Raw genomic sequence first — 18,097 nt, 5'->3', positions numbered from 1 at the left:
GTAAAGTCCGAAAACAGGCAACACTCATCTATGCTGTTAGAAATCAGGACGGTGGTCATCCTTGGACAAAGGGTAGTGACAGAGAGGAGGCCCAAGCAGGGTTTCTGGAGTGCGGGTAATATTCTTTTTCTTGAACTTGACCTGGGTGCAGTTTCACAGGCATGCTCACTTTATGATAAATTGAGCTATACACTTATTTTCTATATGGACAATATTCGTCACTAGAAAGGAGGTGGTGGCTTTGAAAAGGTCGTTGTTATAAAGAACAGTGGGGGATATTTAACCCTGCAGGGATCCTTCTTGACTTTTGGTCACATTGGAACGTGGACAGCCATGAACACAGATGTCCACTACAGATCTGATGTCCTGACAGAGTTGGCCCCTCTTTTAGGTATTGCCAGGTGATCCCAATATTATGCTTCCAGATGAATTTGGGTCCAAATGGCTGGTCTGCTCATCATTTTGTTTTGTGAAATCCAAATTTCAAGCATTTTAAAAACGCTGCTTCCAAAGTATTTAAGCCCTCTAGCCTCCTATATTCTGGAGCAGCTAGAAGGAAAAATAAGAGAGAATTGTATGGTAGCCCATGACAAACTCTGGGATCTATCCCGTAACCACTTTTCGAAGAGTGCTTTGAAGACTATTGCTTTTTTATTTCTTTGCCTTGTATACATGTTATACTATACAACAAAATTTTTTTTAAAAACCTGCCTCTAAACGGAGAAAAGGGGACCAGGATTTGGGGTGGTTGTCAAGGGAGACTTTAGCCTTATCTCTAATGGTTTAAGGCTTTACAATACAAGAACGTATTCAGGTGTTTCTTGTATATTTAACAGTTAACAAGGAAGAAGGCACAGCTCTGCCAAGTTATTACATGATGATGAAAACTGGTAGATGTTATTTAATTAGGATTGAAAATATCACTAGACCTGGATTATTGTTAATGCTAAATTGATGGCTTGTGCTGTATAGGGCTTTCTTGATTGACCCTCATAGCACCACTGTGAGTTAGATGGATGCTATTGGGGGCAGTTGGAAGGTGAGGACACTGAGGCTCTGAGAAGGTGAGGAGCCCCTAGTAAAAATCACTGTCATCACCCTAGTGCAAACCACCATTATCTCTTGCTGGGACCACTACAATTGCCTCCTTCTTGATTCCCCTAATTTCCTCTGCCCCACCCCAATATGATCTCCACACTCAACTGTGAGTGATCTTGTAAGCATGCTGTCACCCTTTTGCTTGATTAGTTCTTCAGTGGCTTTCCAATGATCTGGGGGGAAGGGCTCAAATCATCAGCAGCACATATGCACCCCTCCGACTCTGCCTCACATCATGTTCCTCCTGTTTTTCATGCTCCAGACACATGGGGCATTCAGTCCCTAGAATTTGCCCTGCCCCCTTACCACAGGGCCTTCACACGTGCTTTTCCCTTTGACTTGGATACTCTTTCTTTCCCCTCTTTGCCTAGTTATCTTCTACTCATCCTTGAGCTACCAGTCAATGGTAGCTTTCACAGGGAAGCCTGCCCCTGAGCTCCACGAGTCAAATCTCCTCACAATAGATTCTTAGAGAACCAGCCTCTCGTCTGCATGGCCGTCACCACAGCTGTTATTTGTCACAGATTTACTTATTCATTGTCTGTCTCGCCCCATTAGAATGGAAGCTCTGTGAAGGCAGGCACCCTATCCTCTTGCTCACTACATCTTTCCCCAGTACCTAGCTTAGTGCTTGGCCCACAGTAGGCACTTGGTTAGCATCAGGTGAATCCCGGAGATATGGTATATTAAGTCAGTACACCTGAGTTCTAGTAGTAGTGGTGGGAGGGGGGCTCTCCCACCCTTTGTTTAAGCTTGACCAAGTACCACCCCTCTCTTAGCCTCAATCTCCCCATCTATACAATGAAGGAGTTGGACAAGGTGATCGAAGAGCTTCCAGCTCTAGGTAATTCTTGAACTCAGAGTCAGTCAGCCTGCTGTACCATTTTTCTTCGATGCTGTGTACTCTGGCTATATAAATGGTGGAGGGAGTTCTAAAACTTTTTAATCGGACATCAGTCACGTTCTGTGCCCCAACAAGCACTCAAGTAAGAAGCCCCATTCTCCTTGTTCCCCTTCACTGTTATTGCAGTTTGAAATGACTTTAGTATTTCAAGGAAAGAATAATCCCAAAGGGACTTAAATAATATGTAGCGCCAATTAAGTTAACTTGCAAGGCAGTTCTTTTGAGGGGAAACCCTCCTTTGAAGCATTACAGACATTAAGGCATAACTAATAACAATAGGAGGCAATATAGTCCAATGGTTTAGAGACCAGGCGTTGGCCTCAGACAGACCTTGGTTCTTCCATGTGCTTGCTGGCTGTGTGACCTTGGACATATTACTTGGGCTGGCTGACTTTCCTGGGCTGTATTAAAATGGAGACAATAGTGGAACCTACCCCAGAGGACTGTTGTGAGGTCCACTGACACAGTGCGCCTGGCACATCATAAATCTCCAACAAATTGTGGCTTCTCTAATAGTCATCATTATATTGCAATGCCTAAAAAAGCCCCTTCATCTCAAGCTGTGAAGACCACTGGCAAAAGCCTGGCAGAGAGTTATACATAATCTCTTATTAGGGGCCAAGAGATCTGAAGGAATTCTGCTATTTAAGTAAAGAAGACATTAAAAGTGACTTTGTGGTCGTGATTAGGAGCAAGCTCCTTGCCCTCAACACCCCCACCCTCCCCCCACCACTACCCTTAGTACTAGAGGTCCTAATCCCCCCCCCCCCCCCCCCCCCCCCCCCGATCAGGAGGTTGTTGTAAATTAGGTTTAAATGTCATCATACTTGCAAAGCGCTTAGCATGGTGCCTGGCACTTAGTAAGCTCTCAATAAATGGTAACTGCTGTTACCACCGACATCACTGCTTTGCTCCTCCTTCCTGAGCCACAGCCCTTGCAGCCTTTCCTGGCCAGAGCTGGTCGCCGTGGTTAGAGCCCCGGGTGCTTCATCCAAACCGGTTCGCAGACCTCTCAATTCTGTGTCAAGTGAACTTCTGGGGCATTTAAAACACAAAGGCGAGGCGAGGTGAGGGCCCCCCACCCCCACCCCGAAGTGCCCCAGGTTTTCAAAGGGGACGCCGACGACGCCTGGAAGAAGTCGCTGCCCAGGGGCATCCGGGGTGGCGCTGCGGGGAAGCCCGGGCCGGCCGTCTCAGTGGGCGCCGTCCGGCCCAGCCCGGCGTGGGTACAGGCCGCCCGGTGTCCCCTCGGCCTGGCCCCAGAGGTGTTCCCAGGTACCCAGCTTCGCGGCGTCTTCAAGTGCTTGGCTGCGAAGCTTGAAAAGGGCCCGCCGCTGGGCCTGGCGTTTTGTGTTTGCCAAACAAAGCATGAAGGGAGAGTGAGCAAAGGGGGCGGGCCGGGCGCGCCACAAAGGCCGGGGGCGGGCCGGGGCTGGGGAAATACAGTTCAGTGGGCCTGAATTGATACGCTCATTCCCTTAAAGCCCCGGGCTGGCCGATCACAGGGCACGAAAGCCCCGCCAAGAGCTCTCTGCTGCATTGAACCAATCCCGAGCCAGCGGACGGCTGCGGGAGGGGGCTGGAGGGGCAGGGAGGAGGCGGGGGTGGGATGGGGGTGTGGAGGTCTGCAGGGGCCGCTGGCCGCAGATTAGGCGCTTTTCTTCGAGATGAAGGAATCTCCCGGCCTAAGCGAGGGCCCTCCAGATCGAGCGAGGGCCCTGGAACCCAAGGGGCCAGGGCAGGAATGCGCCTCCCACTGTTTCTGTGAGGGGTGAACACAGGACAGAGATGTTCTCTAGCTCTTCTGGGAAAGACGGAGGGGGCGACTGCGCATTCTCTGGGGCCCTGCTGCATTCTCCGCGTCTGGGGAGGCACAGATAACTGGTCCTACACCATGCCTCGCTTCTCACAGACCCGGCACCTGCACAGTGTCTGACACTGTTTATGGGATGGAGGGAGGGACAAACTGGAGGGGCTGGGGGAAGGACACACACACAGATCTGTCTTTCAGTCTGCTGGGTTTCTGCTCCCTCGGTTCTTGCCTAAGGAGTATTTTTGACTGTGTGTCATTGTCTCCTTTAACATGACTGTAGGTGTTTTTATTTTCCTCTTTGTACTTTCTTTTGTCTTCCAGATCATTGAACATGGTCACAGATTATTTATATAATAAGAAAAAAATACCAACAAACAAACATTGTTCAAAAAAGAAAAGAAACAGGCTGAAGGGAGAGGCCTGAGAGACCTCTTGACAACGTAATAAGGATGAAGATATCTTGCACGTAGCTAGTATTTTCACATGCATGGGTCATCTGCATTGTTTACACAATCACCCTGTGCTTAACACAGGGCTTGGCACATGGCATTGAATTTAAAGAACAAAACAAAACAAAAACAAAAACAAGCTGGATCTGCCCCTGCATGGTGGCAGGCTGGTGCAATTCAAACAAACGAGGTAGCCGAGGTTCAGAGAAGCCAAGTGTTGCATAGCCAGGGCTGCAATCTGCCAAATGCAAATCCAGGGCTCCTTCCCCAACGCTCCATAGAATCCTGAAGGGCTTCTTCAAATAGGGGCTATTTCATTTCACTCATCTGTGTTCATTTCTGGACTATGAGGCCCTAGATTTCCTTTCTGAAGACACAAGGTTTTGTTTGTTATTGTCGTAATGACACACTCGGCATCATTAAGTGTCCGTGAAGAGGAATCTTTTAGTTGCATTAGAAAGTGGTTTATGACCACTGAGAGCCTTGGGAAACCAAGCTCTGCTAGCAGGAAGAGGCAGGCTACTAATGAAACGGCGTCCTGGGGGTGGGGCTTCTGCATTCTCTTAGGGTAGACTTCAGCATTATTGCCAAGGAAAAGCTTAGCCCATGTCTGAATGACACTGTGATTTGTGAGTATAAACAGTTCAGATCTGAGCAAAGCAGTTCTTACTCAGAAAGAGAGTTTCCCATCCATAGCTGCCTTCCCTGATCTGTAAATTGTAACTGATACAAAAATATTTTAAACTCAGACTTGATTTCAAATTTACTGAGGGAATCAGGCCAAGTAATTAAGCAAGAATATACTTTAATGTTAAGCTAGTATTGTTTAAATCATTTAATGGGAATCCCTTGAAATGGTTTGCATGATAATTTATTTCAATTCCTTTTTTTCCCCTTATTTCTTTGTACTGAGGTCAGTTTTCTTGCTTGAAAGTATTCCTTGACAGTATTCCGTTTTCATTTGAAGCATTCATTGCACTAACAAATATCAAGCTACCACTTTATTTTTAAATTTATGTTCTTAAGAGAAGTTTTGTGCCATTCTTAAACCTCACATGAAATATTTTTTCTTAAAAATGTACCGTGCAGATACACACTGCTTTAACCTGTCTGTTTTGATGAAAAATGTCTTGGCTGTAGTAGGAAAGAGGGCAGGGATATTTCCTTGTAATATTTTTCCCCCACTTAAAAACCCATGAATGAAATCTCAGGATTGCATGAGATAATTTACATACTAATTAGGTAGCATGGTGTAGTTGAGAGAGAGAACATGAGAGCAAGTGCCAGGCTCTGGAAGCTGACAGAAGTGGGCTCCAAGGCTTGATAGCAGTATGACTGCAGGCAAGTTGCTTATGCTCTCTAGGTCTCAGTTCACACATCCGTCAAAACCTGAGGGCTATTATGAAGATAAACGGACATCTGCATGAAAACAGCCTGCCACAGTAGGGGCTCAAAAAAGGCTCATTCCTTTTTCATAATCACAAGTAGCCTTCAACTTTCTCTTTTATGAAAGAATCCATTTCCTCACCTGTAAAATGGGGATATTGACATTACAATGAAGGTGGTATTGCATAGCATAGGATATTAGCCAAGAACAAAGACTCTGGACTCAGACTGTCTGGGTTTGAATCTCACTCGACATGTTACCTGGGGCAATTTAATTCATCTCCTCTCTCTTTGTGGTCCTCCTCCAGGGAGGGATGGTCAGGGGGTCGTAGTACCCATCACCCTGGGTAGTTGGTTGGGAGGACTCAATGAATTAATGCACTCAGCATATAGCTTCCTAACCTTTTTGCAAGGGGCTTCCTTTTGCAGTCTGGGGAAGCCTGTGGACCTCTTTTCAAAATACTACTTTTAAATCCATTAGTACAGTACATTGGGTTACAAACGAGAAAGGAGTTATAATGAAATAAAGTTATCAAACTACTTTTTAAAAATAAACGTGTGCTTCCTGCTCCAGTCAAGATGGCAGAATGAGAAGTTTCAGGGCTCTGTCCCCCACACGGAAGCTTTGAGCAACCAACAAGAACTAGCAGAAACATCATTCTCAAAGTTCCAGAAAATAGTTAAAGGGCTGAAGTAACAGGTCAAGCGCCAAATCTAGAAAAAGGCTACTTAAAAATGTTAGGATCCCCTGGGGCCCTGGCTTGCCCCCATCCCATCCCTCACCAGCTCGGCATTTAGTGGGCCCATGCTCCCTGTGCTGGTTTGAAAGGATGTATGCCCCCTAGAAAAGCAATGTTTTAATCTAAATCCCATTTCGTAAAGGCATAATAATCCCTATTCAATACTGTATGTTTGAAACTGTAATCAGGTCATCTCCCTGGAGGTGTGATTAAATCAAGAGTGGTTCTTAAACTGGATTAGGTGATGACATGTCTCCACCCATTTAGGTGGGTCTTGATAAGTTTCTGGAAACTTTTTGGAGAATGGAGATTCGGAGAGAGCAGAGAATGCTGCAGCACCACAAAGCAGAACCCATGAGCCAGTGATCTTTGTAGATAAGGAAAATGCCTCTTGGGGAGCTTCATGAAACCAGAAGCCAGGAGAGAAAGCTAGCAGATGACGCTGTGTTTGCCACGTGCCCTTCCAGCTGAGAGAGAAGCTCTGACTGTGTTTGCCACGTGCCTTCTCACTTGAGAGAGAAATCCTGAACTTCATCAGCTTTCTTGAACCAAGGTATCTTTTCCTGGATGCCTTTGATTGGACCTTTCTATAGACTTGTTGTAATTGGGACATTTTCTCAGCCTTAGAACTGTAAACTAGGAACTTATTAAATTCCCTTTTTTAAAAGCCATTCCATTTCTGGTATATTGCATTCCGGCAGCTAGCAAACTAGAACACTCCCAATACAGATCCCTGGTCTCAGGTCCGGAGGGAGCAGAGTAATCTTCACGCACATACTGGGAGCATGTATATCTGGACCAGTCTGTCTGGTAGTGGGCTGAGGAACTCACTGTTCCAGAACTTGCCCTGCACATAGTAGGTGCCTCACAGAACTCTCCTTTCAGAACACTGTTGGAAAGCAGTCCAGTGGCTGCCTGGAAGAGGAATTGTTGACTATAGGGCATACAGTTTAGTGTCCTGCACCACGAGGAAACTGTTTCCTGGGGAGAAAGGGACAATTGTATCTGTGTAAATGGGGCAATTCCTGGGGCCAAATGTGTAGGCCCATCATGTTCAGAAAGGACTATGGAAACCCCTATGATTTGGCCTGAAGTTATTCTGTAAACTCATTGTATGAATAAGCTCTGAAGGTGAGCACTGACGGAGATCAATCAGCAAACACTGGGAAAGGTGTTTTTTTTTTCTTTTGTTAGTTCCTGGCTTTTGTGGAAAGCTCTATCCTAACACTAGCTGGATACAAGCCTAAGGAACAGACACCTTAGAGCTTGACTTCCAGCAATAACACATTAAAATTTCAAAATGTCCAAGTTTAAACAAAAGTTACAAAATATACAAAGAAGTAGGAAGCAGTGGCCCAGGTAAAGGAGAAGTCTAAAGCATTAGAAACCATCAATGAAGAGGATCAGATTGGGACATTCCAGACAAAGACTTTTAAAAAATGATTGTCAGTATGCTCAAAGAGCTAAAGGAAAAGAAAGGCAAAGAACTAGAGGAAATCAGGTAAACAATAGTTGAACCCAAACAGTGTCACTAGAGAGATGGAAATTATGGACAAGAAACAGACAGAACTGAAGACCCCAATCACAAAAACTAAAAATTCCCTAGAGAGGTTCAACAGCAGGTTGTAGCTGACAGAAAGAAGAATCAGAGAACTTGATGAGAAGACACTTGGCCACATCCTGTCTGAGAAACAGAAGTAGGAAAGAATGAAGAAAAGTGAACAGAGCCTGAGGAATCTGTGGAACATCATCAAGTGTACCAATTTACACAATATGGGAATCTCAGAAGGAGAAGAGAGAAAAAAATGAGTCAGAGAGAATACTCAAAAAATAATGGCTGAAAGCTTCCCCAATTAAAAAAAAAAAAGGAATGTACATATCCAAGATGCTCAAAAAATTCCCAACAGGATAAACCCAAATAGACCCACAGTACACCTCCTTGTACTCAACCTGTGGCATTCTGGTGATTAAGAGAGCATTCTGAAGCTACAAGAGAGAAACAATGTGTCATGTAGTAGGAACTTCAGTAAGATTAAGTGCTGATTTCCCCTCAGAAAACATGGAGGTGAGAAGGCAGGGGGAAGACATATTTAAAGTGTTGTTATCTGGCAAAACTGTCTTTCAAGAATGAGGAAGGGAGTAAGACATTCCAGCTAAACAAAAGCTGAGGAAGTTTGTCACCACTAGCCTTGCCCTATAAAAAATGCTAAAGTGAGTTCTACAGGTTGAAAGGAAAGTACACTAGACAATTGACTGAAGCCACGTGAAGAAATAAAGCTCTCCAGTAAAGGTAATGACATGAGTAAATATATATATCAGTACTATTCTATTTTTGGTTGGTAACACCACTTTTTGCTTTCTACAGTTACTAAAAGGCAAATACACAACATGTAATAAGTCAGTGGTTTTGTACTCATAAGGTAAGAAACAAGTAATCAAGTAATTGGGACAAGAAATACATAAAGGTGGGGGGGTACAGAGGGGTATAGGGACATAGTGTGTGTATGCTATTGAAGTGTCAAAGCACTTGAGATTGTTATAGATTGAGGATGTTAAATTTAGGCCTCATAGTAACCACAAAGAAAATATTAGAGAATGTGAAAATTCATAGAGACAGAAAGTAAAGTACAGGTTATTGGGGTAGGGGGCAGAGGCAATGGGAAGTTAATGGAAAATGGGCATAGGGTTTCTGTTTGGGGCAAAGGGAAAGTTCTAGTAATAGATGGTGGGGAGGGTACTGCAATACTCTGAACATGATTAATCCTGCTGAATGGAGGGGTTGGGATGGAAGAGTTATGTTATATATATATGTTTGCATAATTAATGGAAAAAGAAAGGAGAAACTAAAGAGATAATGTCTGTTAAATGTAATACAGGATGCTAGATGGGATCTAAAAATGAAGGAGAAAAGGCTCAAAAGGGAGTTATTGGGATATAAAAAATTGGAATAAAGAATGCAAGCTTTATATCAATGCTAAAGTTCTTGAACTCGATAACTGTACTTAATGTGACTTTATAAGTGAATATTCTTGTCTGTAGGAAATGTGCATGGAAGTATTTTGTGTTGCAGGAGTATGATGTGTGCAACCTGCTTTCAGATGTTCAGAAAGCATAGAAAGATAGATGATAGAGAGGGAGGGAGGAAAAAAGAAACGGCAAAGGTAGGAAAATGTTAAAATTGGTGGACCTGGCTAGGGGGGTTACATTGGAGTTCTCTTTATGGGATTTATATTTTTTTGCAACTGTCTTGTTAGTTTGAAATTATTTCAAAATAAAAAATTAAGCAAATAATAAAAAAGGGAAGATGAATAAATATGAAAAAAACAAGTATGTTATCGCTTCTTTAGCAGCACATTAAATATATAAGAATATTTGACAATCAATGTAATATTTACCATTATTTCATTCATTATTTACCATAATGAATGGTATGATATAACACTGTAGGAATAATGAATGAATGACTAATAAGTGAAATGAATGGTATTAAAGAATAGTATTAATGAATGAATGGTAGTAAGGTATTTACAACAACATAATGTACTGCAAAAGTAACTGTGATATTTTTATTGGTCATAAAGTCACAAGTATTGCTAATATGACTTTGGCTTGTTACCTACATTCATAATTGAAATACATGCTTGAATTTAGTTGGAGGTTAGTGGAGATCAAGATGTAATTTTGTTTCCATCTAAATTTATGGTTGCAGGATTAAGAGCCAAACCCTGATCAGCACAATGAATGCCAGCTGTAATTACATTAGAGGGATCTTGTGAATTATAGAAATAATGAATATTATGGCCATAGCAAATAATAGGCATTTGATACATGGGAGGTATTTGGTTTGTTTGCACTTAGAGCTCTCTGGGATACATACCCATTCCCAGCCATTGCCACAGGAAGGCCGCTGTCCATAATATGTAAACTAGCGAGTGTGGCTGTGTTCCAATAAAACTTTATTTACAGAAACAGGCCATGCGCTGGATTCAGACTATGGGCCCTAGTTTGTTGAACCCTGTATTAAAACATTGTTTCATGACGAATGTCAACTTAAAACATGTCAGCATATCATTCCTTGTCAAGTTCTTGGCACAGCATGCTACTGGGAAGTGTCTGTGAAAACCCTTTATAAAAACAAGAAAGTGTTCTACAAATGCTAACTAATCAAACTGAATTGCATTTCGTTGGCCTCTTACCTGCTATAATATCTAGAACTGTCATGTCTATGAAAACACACGGAAACACAAAACCAATGCAAGGAAGATATACTGAGTAATTAGAACCAGCAGTACTTTAATATGTGGAGAATGTAAATGACATGGAAACCATTAATGGCATAATACCTTGTATCTAGAGCTTTCTCCAAGGAGCTGTAACTCCCCTCAGTTGTCTTTCACCTACTTGGCACACTGTAGGTGTTCAGTACATACTTGCTGGTTGATTGACTCCCCAGCACCCCTGGTGAGTTTCTGAGGGAGAAGAGAAACGTGTATTCCTTTGGAAATCTTAATACTTCCATTGGATGCACAGTGTTTTGGTATTTCCAGGGTTGATGAAAGCAAAGTAAAACAAGGTGAGATGGTTTGGGGGCTCATTAGAATTGAAAAAGAAAGGTACTGGGGTAGTGGCTCTTCAGATGAAGACATTGTCTCAGATCAACAAACCTTATCGAGCAACCACTAAGTGCGAGGTGTTATGCTGAGATGGTGTAAAAGAGAAGAAAATAGCCAGTGGCTTTTGCTCCTCCTCCAAATACATTGGGTCATGTATCTATGACAGAGAAAGTGACAAATTAGGGAAAGACAGATGACGGCTTAGAACTAGAGATGTTGAGCATTCTAGCCAGTTGTGAATGGAGCTAATATCTCCTGGTGTCCTTTGTTTCTGGTCCCAGTACCTGCCTCAACTGGGGACAAAAAATCTCCTTGTTCACATGTCACCAAAACACTGTACACAAAAAGAGGGCTCACAATACTGGTATGGATGGTCTGATGCAAATTTGATTTAGACGTAAACACAGCAGACTATATGCAGCTGCCAATGTATGACCTTAAGCAGATTCCCTTTGTGAAAGGAAGGAATATTCCAAGACTTCAGTCTAGGCCCCAACACTGGAAACTGCCTTCTGCCACAGATATCACTGCCAGTAGTTCCTACTTCCTCTGCTGGCTGGGGAGGGCATATCCCTACTGCAGCTGCCAGGACTCTTGCAGGCTAAGGTACAACCCTGGTAGAAATTTGTTAGAGAAGTCATGTTATTGAAGTCTTGAGTTTTATAGATTCCAGATTCTCCCTGTTTTCTTAATTTGTTTTTTAAGCATCAGGCCTGGCCCTACACCACACAGTTGGTCCCACATAAGGAAGTGGATTGACGGGTACATCCCAGTCCCCTGGGTGTCACTCAGAGCTTTGCACCTGAGCCATTCCACACTCTGCACTAGTTCCCAGGCCTCCTGGCATTTAGTCTCATTTTTAATTGTCAACCTCACCTTTACCCTATATACCTCATGTTTAGTGCTACTCTCCTAGCTAAAGCCACTGACTTCCTACTTTACTACTGTCAGAATTCCCTTACCTGGTGGGGATGAGAGTGGAAGAATCCTTGGCAGTGCTGGAGGTATTGGTAAGTCTCCTAGATAGAGCTGTAAAGGGTGGTCAAAAAACAAGACATTGTGCAGAGGGAACCCAAAGTCAATTAAGTCAGAAAAGGGCTTACAATGATATCATGAAGCAGAGCAGGGGCAGTTATGGAAAGCCAGGCCATGTATCCAGGGAGTGGAAGCCACAGTGAGATGAGAGTAAACATTAGCATGTGGAGAATGCATGTAGAAGGACAAGCCTACCTAGATATCTGAAACAGGTGTAGTATTCATGGTCAATTTGATTCCCTCCTCCAACCAGGGGCATGGGACATGGGAGAACTGGATGTGTTTAGAGAGCCAAGGGCCAGATAGCCACTGGTTAGTCAGGGTGGGTAGCTTACACTGAGGTAATGCCAGTTTCAGTGGCTTAGTACAGATTGCATTTCACTCATACTGCATGTCCTATGGGTCATTGCGGCTTTGTGACAGAATCATTTGAAGATCCAGACTGACAGAGTCTCTTCTACCTTGTGTTGTTCCATCTAGGTGATTTCCCCTCTTCAGTTGCCATCCAGACAGAGGGTCACTCACCAGTCATTGAATGCATCAGTTTGCTCTTGGTCTGTTTGCCTGAGCTAATCACATGGTCCTGCCAAACTAGAAAAGGGCTAGGAAATGTGGGGTGCACATCAGTACTTTCTGAGCACTAACTGAGCCACAGGCAGCACTCATGATGTTACTGGCTGCTCCAGAGCCTTGACGTTGGCGAACACCTCCACGGGTGGCACTTTGTCCAGGCTCACTTCAGCCCCACTCTTGGATACTAGACAATTCAATGACCTATCTACCAGCCACATACAACATTACTTTAGGGGACAACAAACTCTGGATTTTAAACAGTTGCCTCACAAACAGATTTTGAAAGCTTGCCTGTTAGTATGTTGAGTGTAGCCTTGGTGACATTAAGCCTAGCATGTCCTATTGTCAAAACTATGTAGTGAGAAGGGAACTGTGGGAATTTATAATGACATCTTCTTCCCATTGGTCTCTGTCTCAGTGATTAGCACCACTGTGTACACAGGTGTGCAAGCCAGAAACCTCTCCAGTCTTCTCTGCCACCAATCTCTCTCTCACCCACTATGTTCCAATTTCACTGGCCTTTCTTCTGTCACTCTTACACTCTGTCTCAGTTTGCAAAAGTTGCTGAAAGGCAATATACCGGAGATGGGTTGGCTTTTACAAAGAGGATTTATTACTTTACAAGTTTACAGTTCTGGGGCCATATAAATGTCCACATAGGGCATCATCAGAACGATACCTTCTCCCTGCTCCTGAAGACTGGTTTACTGACAAGCTTGGGCTCCTATGTCAGATAGCAAGGCACATGGTGATGTCTGCTGGTCCTTCTGTCCCGGGTTTCATTGCTTGCAGCTTCTGACTTCAGTGGTTTCTTCTCTGCCTCTGTGTGTCTTCTCACTCAGCTTCTCTGGCTTTTCTCTCTCAACTTCTCTGTATATTTTCTCTTTTTCTCCTCTCTTTTTTTCATCTTATAAAAGACTCCAGTTAGAAGATTTAAGACCCACCTGGGGCATGCCTTAACTGAAATAACCTCATTAAAAGGTCCCACCCACAATAAGTTTACCCATACAGGAATGGATTAGCTTTAAGAACATGATCTTTTCTGGGGTACACACAACCTCAAACCATCACACATTCTAAACTTGTTCATATCTCCGGGCCTTTGTATTTACTGTTCTCTCTGCCTGGAACCATTTTCAAATCTACCCCCATCTTTATTTAGCTATCCCCTACCCCTAAGAACATAGATGAGCCACTGTGCACAGCATGGGCCACAAAGCTGGCCATTAACTGGTGATTCAGGACCAATCACTAGAATGCAAGCTCCGTGAGAGCATGGATCACTGGGTATCCCCTGGTATATAGTAGGAGCTCAGGAAATATGTACTGAATGGATGAATGACCATAGTGAGTCACCAGTGAAGGCAGTGTGGAGCACCTCTTTTCACTCCTGTAGTCTTGTGAGGTTACATGTGATGTGTATTTAACGTCACCCTCATATGGTACAGAGGAGGGGTGGGAGTGATTTCATGAAGTTTCCTTCCATGCTTTTGGCTTCCTCCTCTGGATGGAGATGTCAGAACTAAGATAAGGTTTAGTGATTTATTTTGCATATGTCTTGAGAGGCAAAGGATTGACCTAAGGCACGAGTGCTCCAGAAATGGCAGACTGAGGCCCTTTGCTGTTATTTCTCCTAGGAAATTTCCATTTGAATGTAATCATTTTGGGGCCATATATGTTTTCTCAAGCATTAAGTTCAATGTCTGTTTCAACCCACTCCACCCTCACCCCTGAATTGAAAATTACATGGAGACAGAGAGTGTTGTCTATTTTTGTTTGCCACTCTATTCCCAGCACCCACCAGTGGACCTGGTCCCTCAGGGATGTTCAACCTATATTGATTGACTTAATGAATGAATCCAGGGATGGGCTACCCCTGAGTCTTGATTTCTAAGCCATATATTTTGTCGAAAAGAAATCCTCCGCTTTATTTGATGTATATGTCTCTGATACCTGACTTATTATTTGGTGAATAGGGGATCAAACTGTACTGAAGGGACTTCACCTGGCAAGACAGGTTGAGCTCACTTTGCTGATTCCAGCCTGCCCACATAAAGTGTCGACAAGATCTCAGAAAACAAAACTCCTACCTAACATTCAAGATATGAAGTGTCATACACCTCAATGGATGTTGGTGACAGTAGCACAATATTATGAATATAATTAATGTCACTGAATTGTACTCTTGCAAGTGGTTAAGATGGGAAATGTTGAGTTATGTATATGTTACTACAATAAAAAGTTTAAAAAAGTGATACACCCCCTCCTACGTTAATTATAGTAATAATTAGTAATCAACATCATCATAATAGCTATTGCTTAAGTACTTATGATATGCCAAGCACTTTGCTGAGAGCCTTGCATGCAAAGGCTGTGATTGTAACAATGGCATGAGCTCCTTCTTCTCCAGGGCCTCAGTTTATCCTGTAAGTAACTAATTGGTGGTGGTGGGGGGCGGATCTGAAGAGGCAGCAGCCCAGGTCTGCAACAGGAAGACTCCCTGCTCCCCAGGAGATGCTGACTGATTGGGTTGTCTCATTTCCAGTGCTGAAGGTGGGACATTAAAAATATATCCCCAGGGGGTGCAAGGGTAGTTCAGTGGTAGAATTCTCACCTGCCCATGTGGGAGACCTGGGTTCAATTCCTGGTCCATGCGCTTCCCAAAAAGAAATAAACAAACAGAGAAGAAAGCAAACAAAACAAAAATTCAACAAATGGTGCTGCAATGATGGGATAGTCACATGGAAAAATAATGAAATGTGACCCTCCGCCATACAGCATACCAAAAAAATGTGTATATATATCCCCAATCTATTCAGGTTTACAAAAGGAAAATATATGTATTTTCCACTTACCGTATGGGTGTTTGTTTAAATATCATCCCCGTGGGGAATTGTAATCCAATGGAAAAGTATTAATGAACTAAATCCAGGAACCACTAGTTGGGCTGTTTCAGCCACCCTGGGAAGAGACACATATATCTGCAGGTGGACAATTTCTTGAGACCCATAGGCCTGACTGGCTGATGCTAGGTACATGGCCATCCTGCCTTCCCCTCCTTTCTCAGGCTGTTTCCAGAAAGGAAGATGTGCTAGATGTGTCATGGAAACTTGCCTCTTGAACCTGCCTGTGTTTGCCCACCTGAGCCTCAGAGATGTTTACCTTATCGTGACAGTGGTTATGGTACCATACACAAATAGAGCCCTCTTGTCTCCTGCTTTCAGCATCTAATGAATTCATTTATGAGGTGCCATCCTTTGGTACTTCTCATTTGATTACTGTTCCCTTTGATTTGTCTTTTTCCCTCAAAGCTTTCTCATAATCCTTATGGGAACGAAGACAATGTGTACAATTTGGCAACTAAGAAATTGGAATTTAATAAGTTCCCTGCATAACCCAGTATGTCTACAAATAGCCTGTGGAATTAGGCTCCCTAGCTTCATTTGAAACTGGGTGCAGGCAAACCCGAATAATGAAACAGGGGGCCCAAAGTTACGAATCCCCTCCGAGCATTGCTTCATTAGATTCCCCTTACAAAAAAAAAAAGAAAGAAAGAAAGAAAGAAATGGGACTCATCTCATCAGCTCAATTTTATGGCATCTGATTAGACCACTATTTTCTCAGCAGGTCCCTTTTCTTTAAACTGTTGACTATGGATGGCCCGCTGAATAGAATGAACTTTGGACCGTTAAATTGCAGCATTATGGTTATTTAGTGTAATTTATGAAAAACGAGAGAAGCCATGATCACCTACTTCTTGTCACTAATATGATATCTCCATTTATCTGGACAGGTATGGGTTTGGAATATCCCTCCCACCCCTGGTACTCATTCTGGAATGCTGCCCAATTAGAGACCCCAAAAATGGTATTTGGAGGTTAAACTTTACAGATTGTAAATTAAAAATGTATCGCTCCTGCCCACATATTTATGAGCATCCACTGTTAGCAGCCTTTCAAGAAAGTTGTGCATTTTTAACTGTTTTCCTAATAAGTCCCTCCATTCAGTGTTTGACTTACAATTCAACGAATTTGGTGAAAGCCTAAATGGGCCTTCAGCATAATGTGCTCCATTACAGCATCACCGTCTACACTTTGCAATATAAGGGAAGGTGTTGAGATCATGTAGAATTTATTTCAAGCATTGCAGTGATTAAAGTCATACAACATGCCACTCTTTTGTGGTTAGTGGGAAATCCACAGCCACAACCACATTGCAAATGTCAAAGCCATCCTAAAACAATTGCTGCTTGAATCTGTAATCTTCTTAAATATTAACTTGTACAGGTGGCAAATCACCTGTGGCTAGAAGTAGTTGTCTCAACACCAGTAACAAAGGGACCACGTTGTGGACTGGGGAGCAAGGACATGCACTCTAGAGTCAGCCAGAGCTGGGGTCCATAGTAGTTGAGGAGGTTTAAATTGTTTACTCCAGTTTGGACATGTCCTTGGTCTTGCTCCACCTTTTGGTGGATGTGGATCCATTGTAAAAAAAGACCTTTTGACGAGGTTACTTCAGTTAAGGTGTGGGCCAACTCAATCAGGATGGGTCTTAAGCCTATAGCTGGAGGCTTCATAGAGAAGGCCACACAGGAAGCAGCCAGAAGCTGCAAGTGAGTGAACCCAGAGGAGAAAGGAGAGGGCATCACCATGTGACAAAAAAAGCCAAAGAACCCCAAAGGTTTCCGGCCAGCCAGAAGATAACAGTACTGAAAGTAAGCAAGCCTTCTGGCCTCTGAAAGCCTGAGCCAATAAATTCCTGTTGTTAAACCTACTCAATTTATGGTATTTGTTTTATCTGTTGGAAACTGTAACACTAGTTCTACCAGTTGATGGCCGGTTAGCTTGGGTGAATTTTTATTCTCCTTCAGCCTTAATTGCCTTATTTGTAAAATAGAGACCTGAATGCCTACCTCATTGAATTATTTCAAGGGTTCCAGGAGAGAGCGAATGTAAAATACTTAGCACAGGGTCTGATTTACAATGGACACTCAACAAATGTTAGGGCACTTTCCCTTCTTCTCAGGGAGCAAAGTCTAGTTTTAGGGCTCTACCCCACCACCACTCCCACTTTATGGTGGCTCTGGTAATCCCAGGACGTCTCAAGAAATTGCCCAAACAAAAATATTTGTATTCAATCCTCACTTGAGAAATAAATAAGAGATACTTTATATAGTGAACTTCAAAAATTTTGGCTAGTGTGTTTCATAAAATAACTGTGTATCCTCTCACATTTATAAGTTGGTATTGAAAATTTTTCATCATGAGTTTAAATAGTTGCGAAGAGTATAATTTCCAACATTTTGTAAATATTGATATTTTACAATAAATTTTTAAAGCCAAATAAATTTGAAACTGAATGAAAGTGTTAGAATTTCTAAGGGGTGGGTGTTTTCATTTGTAAAAGCTGCTGGAATGCAATATACCAGAAAAAGAATGGCTTTTAAAAAAGGGAATTTATAAAGTTGCAAGTTCACAGTTCTAAGA

General features: G+C 42.9%; 1 pseudogene; it reads left to right on the top strand.

Moving 5' to 3' along the window:
- Window positions 1-4,665: 4,665 nt before the first annotated feature.
- Window positions 4,666-18,097, top strand: part of LOC143671697 (large ribosomal subunit protein uL23 pseudogene) — a 36,799-nt pseudogene continuing 23,367 nt past the window's right edge.

The sequence above is a fragment of the Tamandua tetradactyla genome, chromosome X, assembly GCF_023851605.1.
Source record: "Tamandua tetradactyla isolate mTamTet1 chromosome X, mTamTet1.pri, whole genome shotgun sequence".
In the NCBI taxonomy this organism is placed as follows: Eukaryota; Metazoa; Chordata; class Mammalia; order Pilosa; family Myrmecophagidae; genus Tamandua; species Tamandua tetradactyla.
The sequence above is the reverse complement of the archived record's forward strand: the minus strand, read 5'-3'. Positions and strand labels throughout refer to the sequence as shown.